The sequence below is a fragment of the Ochlerotatus camptorhynchus genome, unplaced genomic scaffold (genome assembly GCF_037179485.1).
Source record: "Ochlerotatus camptorhynchus isolate MF236.1 unplaced genomic scaffold, CSIRO-AGI_Acam_v1.1 ptg000313l, whole genome shotgun sequence".
NCBI lineage: Eukaryota > Metazoa > Arthropoda > Insecta > Diptera > Culicidae > Ochlerotatus > Ochlerotatus camptorhynchus.
The window spans coordinates 1,356,932-1,369,204 of NW_027040801.1; the positions used below are offsets into that span (position 1 = coordinate 1,356,932).

Sequence of the window (12,273 nt, forward strand, 5' to 3'; positions counted from 1 at the left end):
AAACATATTGATACTCACAATTTTCGACGGAAAACGCAACGGAACTTGATTTACTCAACACGCACCATACTATACAATGGTGCTCGATGGTTTATAAAGTGATAACAAGATGACAAATCATCTTTATTTTGAGTAATTGAGCAATTTACTTCTGTTTACATCATATTTACGATGTAGTATTGATGGAGCCACGAAATGAAATGAATATATCTTATGAAAGTTCAACTGGAAAAGTCAAAGATGCACATCAGTCTGATCGTAAAAACGTTTTCTTCTTCAATTCAAATGTTATATTGGAAGGATTTTACACAGGCTTGATGAAAATTATGATTTAACGCTAATTTTCACGAATTTTATATGCAGTCTGTCAACATTATCATCATCATGCAGTGGCGACATCTGCGTTGAGCTTTTACGGTAATCTTCCAATAGCGAATTCGTTTATTATCGGGGTTGGAACCAGTTCCAACCCAGTGCGAAACCGAACTTTTTGTCAGTGTGAACCTCAACCTGAGCTAGGTTTTAAAAACAAACGAGCAAAATGACGTTTGTCAGAAAACAAGCAGACCCAATCCTGATACCCGATCCAGGTTGGAGCTGAATAATAAACGAATTCGCTATAAGATTTATTCTTGCCTCAAGATCGCCTAATCCTAGGTGAATACTATATAGACACGGAGAAACAAAATAACTCAAAATTGAGATAGAAAGTACTTAAAATTTAGTTCTCCGTTAAGGTTCTACAAAGGGTCATTATTTTGTTTACTTCTTCTTTTTGAAATATTCTTCGATCATCATTTTCTAAATGTATTGGTAAAATTCATTGGAAGTGCATGTCCCCACGCCAAAACTGCCCATTTTTCATAAATATCAACTGGTATGGTGAGGAAAACTTAACCATCTCTTTTCTTCCTTCATTTCAATACAACAGCAAATGTGATGTCACACTATCTAGTGGATAAGAATGTAGCAGACAAAACATATGCACTGCCAGACTGCGCTGTATGCAAGTTTGTTTACACCCCTGAGCGGGAAAGTGTATAACAGGCTACGTGCACTGCTGCCATCAACCCTGTTAGTGTTGAATTCAATCTTCTGTGGCTTTTTTAATTGGACCGGTAAAATGTTTAAAATGGTCATTTATGTATTATTTAATCAGTTTTTGATATTTATCCACCATTAAATACATCCACTCATCTATGTTAATAAGGCAGACTTCGCAATTAATTGTTTTAATAAACTTAAATTCATTGCTAGAGGCAATACATCTGGCACCGCTGTTTCAATGATACTTTCACGATTGCTAGCAAAGCAGTAAAGTAGAAATGGTTTTCTTTGTGATGAATTTTGTTCACCAAGAGTTTTGTGAAGCAGTTGTTTTGAGTTTCGTGTATTCGATTGCGTTTAATTGTGCTATACTTCGAAGAACACAAGTAAGTAAATACAGTGAATGTGTTTTATCCAGGAAATTTTCGTGTTTTACCCACGAAATACATGTTTTAAATTTTCGTATTCATAATATATGAATGTATGTGTAAACTAATGATGATGTTTTTATGATATTTAAAAAAGAAGAAGAACACAAAATTACTTACCCTTTGTAGAACCTTAACAGTACTGTGTTGGATACAATTCTGTTCACATTGATAGATTCTTTTAGCATAATCTTGAGGTGTAACCAAAACAATTACACTTATGTTAATTGTACCCAATCAGTAATCTTGTGAGGGTTGTTACTTTTGAGGGCTTTCTATCTCGATTTTAAGTTGTTTTGGTTTTCGTGGTTTGAAAGTATACAAAATCAAGTGTTGCAATGACACTTAATTTTGGATGAAAAATCACAATGTGTGGCCATGTTCATTTTGGGCAAGTAGCCATTATTCTGCAGCAGAATTTGCACTTCCGAAATCAAATTCAACAATGTGCTATTGGTGAAATTTTCTGCTGAAACCTCGTCCGGAACTTAACCGAAGAAGGCAACTGGTAAATTAAATAATATAAATTGTAAGGGTATTTTCAATTTCATTCAACCTTAGATCTCCGTGCGATTTCTGGAATCTCTGAAGAGGCATCCTTGCTCCATTTATTGGTTAGGCCTCGGGTCAGGCCTCGGGTCAGGTAAGAGGATCATTTATGAGCAAAATGACCTCCGCCGGCCGGCTGATGATTATGCCAGCCATGAAGTGCACCGAAGACAGTGATAGTAAGAATCCTGATTTGTGTATCCCTTTTTTCCAAACAGTTGCTGTGCGATCCAATTGAAAAAAGCCGGCAATGCTTAAATTAAATTCAATCTTGTCATAAGTTCTTAGTTTTTAATTACCTGATTTATTTCAACATCAATAAATAAAACTACTGTATTGGGTTTAATACTAAATTATAGTTTTGGAGAAAAACAATTAAATAATATTTTATTTTAATAATTTTAAAATGAATACTTACTTTTAAGTAATATTTACCTAATGTGCACTCTTCTTGAAATAGGTACATTCCACTCAAAAGGTTGTCTTTCTATAAGACATACTTGGATACTTCGCAAAGAACTCAATTTTGACTGCAGTCATGGTTGCACTTAGGAGTCAAGATGAGTACAAAAGTCTTAATTTTGAGTTGTTTCGTCTTTCCGTGGAAGTTTTTCCAGGCAAAGGCCGGAAAATTCAACTCTCGTTTGAGTAAATCCACTTATGCCGAAATTTAATCGACTAGACTCAATTTTGAGTGAGTTTGTACGACCGTGAGTATATAGAGCGTCGCTTCCGACTAGAAGCTCGTTCGTATTTTGATCGCGTCGCGTCGAAAGCTCGCCGACGCTCGCCCGCACCAATGTTATGAAAACAAGGAAGCCCCAGAGAATTAGTCGTCTCTTTCGATCCTCCGCTGTTTAGATAGATGACAAAGTTTGACATCACACTCCGTTAACCATGTAAGAGAGCGGGAGAACGAAAGAGATGACGAATTGGCATTGCCTCACCTGCCTGCAAACTATTGCACCCGCACAGCTTTTCGCCTGATTCGTAAAATCAACAAAAGAAAAAAAAACACTACGTTCTCCCTTCTGTGTAAAAGATCTCTTCTCGTTTTTCGTTGCTCCGAAGGAACACCGCGCAGTAGAGTCGCAACTCGTGTGTGAATTTTCGTGCAGAAAAGTCCCAAAATCTAGTGCAAATACGACCGGATAAGTGCCAGAACCGTGCCAATCTAGTGCAGCATTGGTAAGTGCATCGTTTGCGGATGTTTTCCGGTGGAATAGGCCACAACCGGCATCGAAAACGGACCGGATTTGTTCACATAGGAAAACAACGCACCCCTTGAAAAATTTACATTGATTTTTCCCATTGCTCGGCTCTTGCGCGGTCCGCGCTCGATGTGTGTTAGTGTCAGCGGAATCCCGTAGTTAGTATGTTTTTTTTTCTCGTTCGCTACGAAGTTTATGTTAACAACACCAACAGAGCGTTTTGTACACCCGTTGGATTCCGTTTCCGTTCATTGGTGTGAAAGAGATGGAGAGAAATGGCATCATTGTATGTAGAAGATATTCTTGAGCCAACAAAATAATAATAATGCCACTCGGGGCTTGCTACGGAGTGTTGTTCAATTTCATAGCAGGCAGCCAGTTGAAGCTTGCTTTGATCGTTCCTCAAGAGCCAAAGGCCGACAACATAGTAGAAGCGATTCGATTCGTTGGCAATAAGCGGAGCGCTTGCGTGAAAGCACCCTCTATGAGCGTTCTATGGGAATCGCCCAAACCAGCCATAGTGAAAGCGATGCGAAGAGGTGTAAAGCGTTCAGCAAAGCGACAGAGCTGTTCGTGTTGTGTTTTGACGCCTTCGAACGCAAGTGGACTGATTCTAGTGAGGAAAAATGGACACCGAAATTTGAACAAATATTTTGCACTGCGCGCGCGACTGTAATGTTTTCAAAAACGCTTTCACTATGTCATAGGTTGCTTCGCTTGCCGCTGCATTTCGCTTTGCCAATTGCTATCGCATCGAATCGCTTCGAATCGCTTCTACTATGTTGTCGGCCAAACGAGGCGAGCGACGACGTACAAACGTAAACACAAACATTGGCACACATACACATCGGATGGGCGCTTGGCTCTTGGCGGATATCGGGCTTCTTCTCGGCGTGTTTTGCTGATGGCAGGGTTGTCAGACTTTTTCATTTGAATTTTTACGCGTGTTCACGTGTTCGGGGTGGTACCGCTCTCGTTCCGGAGTTAATATGCTTCGAAAAACTGTTAATAACAGGTAGTTATGCTATGTAATCTACAGCATTTAAACGTAGGGATGGCCACGGGGAAGTGGCTAACATCCATACCTCTCACGCTAAAGTCACGATGTCACATGTCACATGTATATCTTTCTTTATAAGTGGACCCTACACGATTGCTTTTATTGAAAATAATCGTATTGTCAATACATTCAATATTGACGTCAATACATCGGTATTGACAATATTTCTGTATTCACATCATCAATATTTTTGTCAATAATTCCCCTTCGCGTCAATATATTGATACGTGTGGGGTTTGCTATAGATTGAAAGTCTGTTCAATCTGAAATATAGGGGAAATGGCTCTTATGTTGGACTATTGATCTAAAGATTGGGTCCATCGTTAAAAATATCATATTCTTTATTTTTTTCTTAGAACAGGGCATGGGCATATATTACCAAAATGGATATTTTTGGTTCCTAGTGAAAGATTGTCAAACAATGCTTAGTTCCGAAATTTATGTATGGGTCCAATATTAGGGACACTTAGCCGACATTAAGGACATTATCCCTAATCTACAGATATCAAAACTAGAAATACGATCTGATAGATTGTGAGCTATATCCATTTGTTTTTATGAAAAAGCTTGGGTGCGCAACGGTTAACGCTGAGTTAAGGGTCGCCCACATTAGATCCGGATCAGATGGAAGTTTCTACGTTGTTTGTAGTTCTGGGAGTGTTTACCAAAATGTTGTAGTTATTCTACAGACAAACAGACATAACACATTGATTATTTCTCACTATAAAACATTACCGCCATCTGTTGAGTACACTGTGGTGGGTAGTACGCTGAACAGATGGCGGTAGTGTGTAAACGTCAAACGCAAAAGAATTGACTATGTGCGCCACAGGTGGTGGTACTACCAACTACGATAATTTTAATTTGGCCGTTAAATGCTTGTTCGATGAACAACTTGCGAGTGTTATGTCTGTTTGTCTGTGGTTATTCTATTCAGCATTTCTTTTGAGTTAACATTTTAGTTCCTTTTAAATTCTCCAAAAAATACATTGGTAAAGTAGAGCGCTACAATGCGTTTGGACGGAATTGAAACTCGTAGGACGAATTTTGCATCAAGAAGCAGTGTTAGATTTTTAACAATATCTCAACAATGTGTGGCTATTTATCAAATTCAACGGTACTTATGGAAAGGGGAATAAGTTTAGAAGTCATCTTTGATAGAAAAAAAATCATTTATTGTCAAAACCCATTCAAGAAACAGAGGTAAATCGCGGGTTGTGCTTAGTAGGATGTAAATTAGATCAAAAACCCTATCAGAATTCTATAGATTATTTTTTAATTGCTTGGTCCCTGAATTTTTTCCAAGCTGCAGAGCCTATATGACCATAATAATGTTTTTTTTTAATCTGGGATCTTGTAAATTTTCCTAAAGACCAAGGGCAATGTGTAGATGTTAAGACACCATCATTTGATTTTACAGAACTTCGTAAAAAATCGGGGAACTTGGTAGATTTTCATGATACTTTATAGAGCTTTAGAAAACTTTGAAGTAATTCGGGGAACTGGGTAGAGGTTCACCGAACTTTTGTAAAAAGTTCAGTTAACGTTCCAGAAGCTCAGTGAATTTTGTAGAAGCTCAGATAACTTTGTAGAACTTAATGAAACATTGATGTAATTTAATGAACTTTATTGTATTTATTATATTACTTCAGGTATTCCGTAGATGTTCAGGGAACATCGTAGAGTTTCAGAAAAACTTCGTGGACATTGAGGAAACTTAGATTTTATTTCAGGGAACTTCATACAAGTTTGGGAATTATCTTGCTACTTCGTTGATGTTTAATGAACATGGAATATGGGATTCCGTAGCACTTCGCTGAAAATCAACGAGATTCTTTGAAGCTCAGGGATCTTCGTAGAAGTGCAGCGAACATGCAGAAGTTTAGCAAATTTAAAACTAACAAATCGAGAAACAACGTAAAGCTTTATAGAAGTGTAGGGAATTTTGATGAAGTTCAGGGAACTTCTTAGAAGTTCGATAAACTTTGTCAGAAAATTTTAGGGAATTCAATAGAAACTCAGGGAGTATCGTAGAAGTTCAGAAAACTTCTTCAGCTGTCTTCGTATTTGTTAAGGAAACTTCGTAGCAGTTTGTCAGAGAACATACAAGTTCAATAAACTTTCTCAAAATTTTGAGAACTACATTCGATTTCATGGAATTACCCAGATGTTCAGCTATATTGATATTATGATATAATGAGCATGAGCTCTAAAGTAAAATATTCAAGATGCCGGGCTCGAAAATCGAAACTCATCTAAAAGTTGTCTAGGTTTTGATTTTTGTTTCTATTTAAAGTAAAATTCTCATATGAAATCCTTAATAACCGTGGAATTCTGCTGAGAATTTTCATGATAATCTTGTTAAAACTAACAAAACTCTACTCGTAATACCTTGGAACCAGCGGCACCGGTGGTGTAGTGACTGCCTCTCACTCCAAAGGGCCTGGGTTCAATCCCAGTCGGTGCATAAAATCTCTGATCACGCCTTCCGGGGGTTGATAGGTAGGGTCCAGGTGTGGGAGCTGCCTCCCTGGCGTCGGTTGCATTGGTACTCAGTACGGAAAGCAAGATCGACGGAACAAAAATCAAGGAGAAAAAAACCTTTGAATTCCCTTGAAACTCTCCTAACAATTTCCACGAAATCCTCCTTAGAATTCATTTGAAACCATTTTGAGTATTCGCCATTTTAGCTATTCAAACTAACGGGGTTCTACCATAGAGGTAACTCTAAAACCAGAAGGTCCCGAAGAAAAGAGCTCAACTTTTTAGCTCAGCTCTGGTCCTATCTTCGATCCCAAGCTAATCGATTCACCCCTCGAAACATAGGAAATTCCTCTAACCCCTCATTTTATCTGTCAAACTTTCATAGCGAATCAAAACAAACATTGTGTAGTACTAGAATTTTGACTAGAATAGGGTACGTTAATCGATTTGCTTGGGACCAATAGGCTAGTCAAGTAGTGAGCCAACTTCAAATCGATAGTTTCGTATTGATTGTTGGTTCTACGGTACTACCGTTTGTACTCCATTTTCACCTGGGGGACACTTGTTGAGATCTCTCAACGGTATTCATTTTTGCGCCGCCATTTTGGTAATTTTGAGAATTTCTAAAAATCCTATGTTATTTAACAAAAAATGCTCTTTTGTTTAGAAATATCAACAGGTGGGACAGTTACTGCTTTTCCGTTGATACTGACTCCACATCCGTTCGAACCACACCCAAATTCAAAATGCACCAATACTAACAAGCATTGCAAATTAGCAAAATGGGAAGCATTCAAATTTTGACCATATTGCAATTTTGTTGTATTAATATAATAATTCTACTATTGATATGGTAACTTCAATTCCAAGATTCCAAGTTCAGGGAAGGCTTGACAAGGAAGTTCAGGGATGCCTTGCCGTAGTTCAGGGAAGTCCTGACGAAGTTCAGGGAAGTCCTGCTGAAAGTTCTGACGAATTTCAGGGACCTCCTACCAAAGTTCAGGGAAGTTCTGCTGAAGTTCAGGGAAGGCCTACCGAAACTCAGGGAAGTATTGCCGAAGTTTAGGGAAGTCCTGCCAAAGTTCGGGGAAGTTTTACCGAACTTCAGAGAAGTTCTGCCAATGTTCAGGGAAGGCCTGCCGAACTTCGGGAAAGTTCTATTAAAGTTCAGGGAAGGCCTGGTGAAACTCAGGGAAGTATTGCCGTAGTTTAGGGAAGTCCTGCCAAAGTTCGGGGAAGTTTTGCCGAACTTCAGAGAAGTCCTGGCAATGTTCAAAAGTTCTACCGAACTTCGCGAAAGTCCTGCTGAAGTTCAGGGAAGGCCTGCCAAAGTTTAGGGAAGTCCTGCCAAAGTTCGGGGAAGTTTTGCCGAACTTCAGAGAAGTCCTGGCAATGTTCAGGAAAGGCCTGCCGAACTTTGGGAAAATCCTGCCGAAGTTCAGGGAAGTTCTGCTGAAGTTCAGGAAAGGCCTGCCGAACTTCAGGGAAGTCCTGACGAAGTTCAGGGAAGTCCTACTGAATGTTCTGGCAAATTTCGGGGAACTCCTGTCAAAGTTCAGGGAAGTTCTGCTGAAGTTCAGGGAAGGCCTGCCGATGCTCAGGGAAGTATTGCCGAAGTTTAGGGAAGTCCTGCCAAAGTTCGGGGAAGTTTTGCCGAACTTCAGAGAAGTCCTGGCAATGTTTAGGGAAGGCCTACCGAAGTTCAGGGAAGTCCTGCTGAAGTTCAGGGAAGTCCTGTCGAAGTTCTGCTGAAGTTCAGGGAAATTCTTCCGAACTTCAGAGAAGTCCTGCCAATGTTCAGGGAAGTCCTGTCGAAGTTCAGGAAAGGCCTACCGAATTTCAGGGAAGTCCTGCCATGTCAATGCTTGGATATCAGGGATGTCCTGATGAAGTTCAGGGACTTGCTATTGAATTTCAGGGAAGGCCTGCCGAAGTTCAGGGAAGTCTTACCATTTCAGTTCTTGGATGTTGGTTTATTTTCACAATGGTGCATCCAAGATGGCGAATGATTTTTAAAATGTTGGATTTAAAATGCAAAGACAGTGATAAAATGTTCGATTTTTCTAAATATAATACTGTTGTATGCTAATAATAACTCCACTATTACAATTAGAAATTACAATTCCAAAATGTTGGATGATTTTCAAATTTTTTTGGTGAACGATGAAACAGTCGATTTTGCAATATTATAGTATACTTATAATTAGAGAGGATCTGGTATAAGAGAGGAGCGGATTCAAAACAAACTGCCTTGGCAACCTATTCCTAAACGATTTCTTGCAACACTGCCAATGCAATAAATCGAAGCGCTGTTCGATTGGCTCTGGCTTTGACAGTTCGTTTGGTTCAAAACCAGCCAGTCCGCTCCTCTCTTATCCCTTAAATGCATAGTGTTGCCATTTGGCAACACTAGACCCTCTGTATTCATAATTATTCCAATATTGTTATAACAATTACAATTTTAAGATAGAGGATGAATTTCAAAATGGTGGATTCAGAATGACGGTTAGTTAAAATAATGGTGGATCCAAGAAGGCGGATGAATTTCAAAATAGTGAGTTCAAAATGTCGGGTCTTTCATGAAACAGTTGATCATCTTAAGTGTAATTCCACGATTGAAAAGCGTTGCATTATTTTGTAAAAAATCGATGAAGTGAGTCATTCTGAACCGATCCACTTTAACCTTAAGGAGAAAACACAATCAAATTTCTTCTACCAGTTATTCGCCTTGATACATGGACGACATTCACACTACTTTCATTTTCTATCCGAAAAGAAACTCCTATTTGAATATCATGGAATTGAGCAGGAGCCTAAAATTCACTCTCTTTCGTCTCTAATGAAATATTCAATACCTTTTTTTACTCGCTTACGAACTCTATGAAAAAAAAAAACAAAGTGGCATAATGTTATCCAATACAATTGAACAACGGTGCATCTTCGCATGAGATCATTTCCGGAATCATCTTACCATACCTATAAAAATCTGCAAGTCAAAAATTCATGAAAAAACGAAACATGCTTTAGCGTGAAATGGGTTTGAATTTAGAATGGTTGTAATCGAACAAACGCATTGTAATCAAGAAAGATAGAAGAGGATACAACTGGCTTCTTTTTGTCGGTGACGTGTTCTTCTTTTCTCGCGGAAACGACAGTGCCAAAACCATTTCATTATGGACGACGCAGTCCACTGTCAAAATATAAGAAAATTGATTCCCTGTTGTAAAAATTCTCGCGTTTCTATACGTTCACCCGACCAATCAGACGCTGGCTCGCGTTTGACAGAACATTGATTCAACAAAGGCCCCCTATTGTCTCCTCTTCCTCTTAGGTCTAGAGCAAATACATTTTCATTAATCTTCAGTCATTCCACTTCGAAGGTTCACGGCGAATGAGAATAACCCAAAGTTGAGTTTAGTTCACTCATAATCGCCAAAAGTGCAGGAACTCAGCGATGAGTAAAATTTGTCTCATGGGTTCCTGTGGAAAACCTAAAAAATCTGCCAGAAAATGAGGAAATTGACGAAAATTATATTCAGTCTCGGAGTAATACCAATAGACATAGACTGGAGTGAATCCAATCTTTACTTTTCTCAAATTCGGGAATTTTTCCCTGGAAAAACCTGGGAAAACATAGGCAAATTTACTCATCGCTGAGTTCCTGCACTTTTGGCGATTATGAGTGAAGTAAACTCAAATTTGGGTCGTTCTCATTCGCCGTGTTGTTTTATCTCATCACTCTGCGATAAAGGTTAGTGGGCCCAGTTCTGGCTATAGCCGGAAGAAAAAGTTTAAATTTGTTGGAAGCATTGAAGACACCAAACGGTCATCAGATGAACGGTGCCAACGGAAGCGGAGGCGGAGCCGGAGTGCTAGCTGCTGGAAATGGACGGATCAACGCGGTTGCTCTACCGATCATCGATAAACGAAAAGCTGAAAGGCCGTGAAAATTATTCCATGTGGGCGTTCGCAATTAAGATGACGTTGATTCGCGAGGGGACCTGGTACGCGGTATCGCCACCATAGGATCAGATAATCGACGAAGAAGTCAGTTTGCGAGCGTTAGCCACAATTTGCTTGAGCCTGGAGACACCGAACAAGGAGGCCTGGGAGAAGCTTACGTCTATACGCGTTGTACGTCGAAGAACTGATGTCTACAGCGGGAATCGGTTTTAGCGTCGACGACTCGTGACTGGCTGCATTGCTACTGATGGGGCTATCGGAGCACTATGAGTCCATGATTATGGGACTCGAAGCATCGGGTACTGCATTGATATCGGATTCGGTGAAGGCGAAAATTATGTAAACGACGGCGGCGACGGAGCGTTGTATTCCGATACGAAGTCGAGACGGCGTGGCAGCAACAATGGTTCGGCGAAAAAGGACGACACGTGCCACAACTGTAAGAAGTTGGGACATTATGCAGCCAAGTGTCCACAAAAGCAAAACCCGCCAAGAACGTCTGGGAAAGCTTTGTGCAGCGTTTTTGCGATGGGCGAGGTAAGCGAAAAGGAGTGGTATTTTGACTCTGGTGGAACACCCGGTGAGAACGGCGAACAACGGCAGCATGATGTCAGTGGCGAAGGGTCTGGTCAAGTTAGAGCTCAGTGAAGTGACTGACGGTGGTCTTCGACGAAGAGAAGTGCGAAGTTCGCGAGAATGATGGCAACGTTATCCCGCAGTGCATCGCCCGTGTCGAGGGTAAGCATACACGTAATCCTTTTCCTTCCAGTGTGTCGCGAGCTGAAGGTCTGTTGGACTTAGTTCAATCGGACCTGGTTGGACCCATAGAGGTTCCTTCCCTCGGTGGTCGCCGTTACGTGATGACTTTCATCGACGATGCTAGTCAGAAAGTATTTCTCTACTTCCTGGAACGAAAAAGCTAAGCATTTGAAGTGTACATGAAGTTCAAGTCCGTGGCCGAAAGCTGACAGTTCTGAGGATGAACGAACGAACCGGACTCTCGTTGAGAAGGCCCGAAGCATGGTGAACGATTCATGTCTCCCGAAGGAATTTTGGGCCGAGACGGTTTCAACGGCAGTGTACCTCGTCAACAGGAGTCCATCGAGGTCCCTCGAGACGATACCAGACAAAGCTTGAAGCGGTAAGAAACCCGAATTGTGACATTTGCGAAATTTTTGGGTCGCTAGCGCTTGTCCACGTTCCGAAGCAAGAAGTTCGATGCCAAATCCGAGAAAGCAGTTTTCATAGGATACACCGACGATACCAAGGGGTACCGAGTGTACAATCCGATCAAGCGTGAAATCCGGATCAGCCGTGCCGTGGTTGTAGTTCAGGACGAAGAACCGCAAAATTTGATCGAACTCACTTAGGATCAGCAGCAGATACAGTTCATGGAGCTGTATACAATCAATGGGTCGAATGCAACTGGTGAACTTCACCCGATTGTTGATGACGATGACGTGATCGACGACGAAGTTGAAGTATCTGCAACACCCGACAGCGACGCAAGTGATCCCGAGTTCCTGGATGC

General features: G+C 40.5%; 1 protein-coding gene across 1 annotated transcript in view; it reads left to right on the forward strand.

The window, feature by feature from the left end:
• Window positions 1–3,079: 3,079 nt before the first annotated feature.
• Window positions 3,080–12,273, forward strand: part of LOC135707478 (forkhead box protein K2-like) — an 89,430-nt gene continuing 80,236 nt past the window's right edge. The window contains exon 1 of the mRNA XM_065229316.1: window positions 3,080–3,212. The gene's annotated coding sequence lies outside the window, so the exon portion shown is untranslated. The remainder of the gene's footprint in view (window positions 3,213–12,273) is intronic.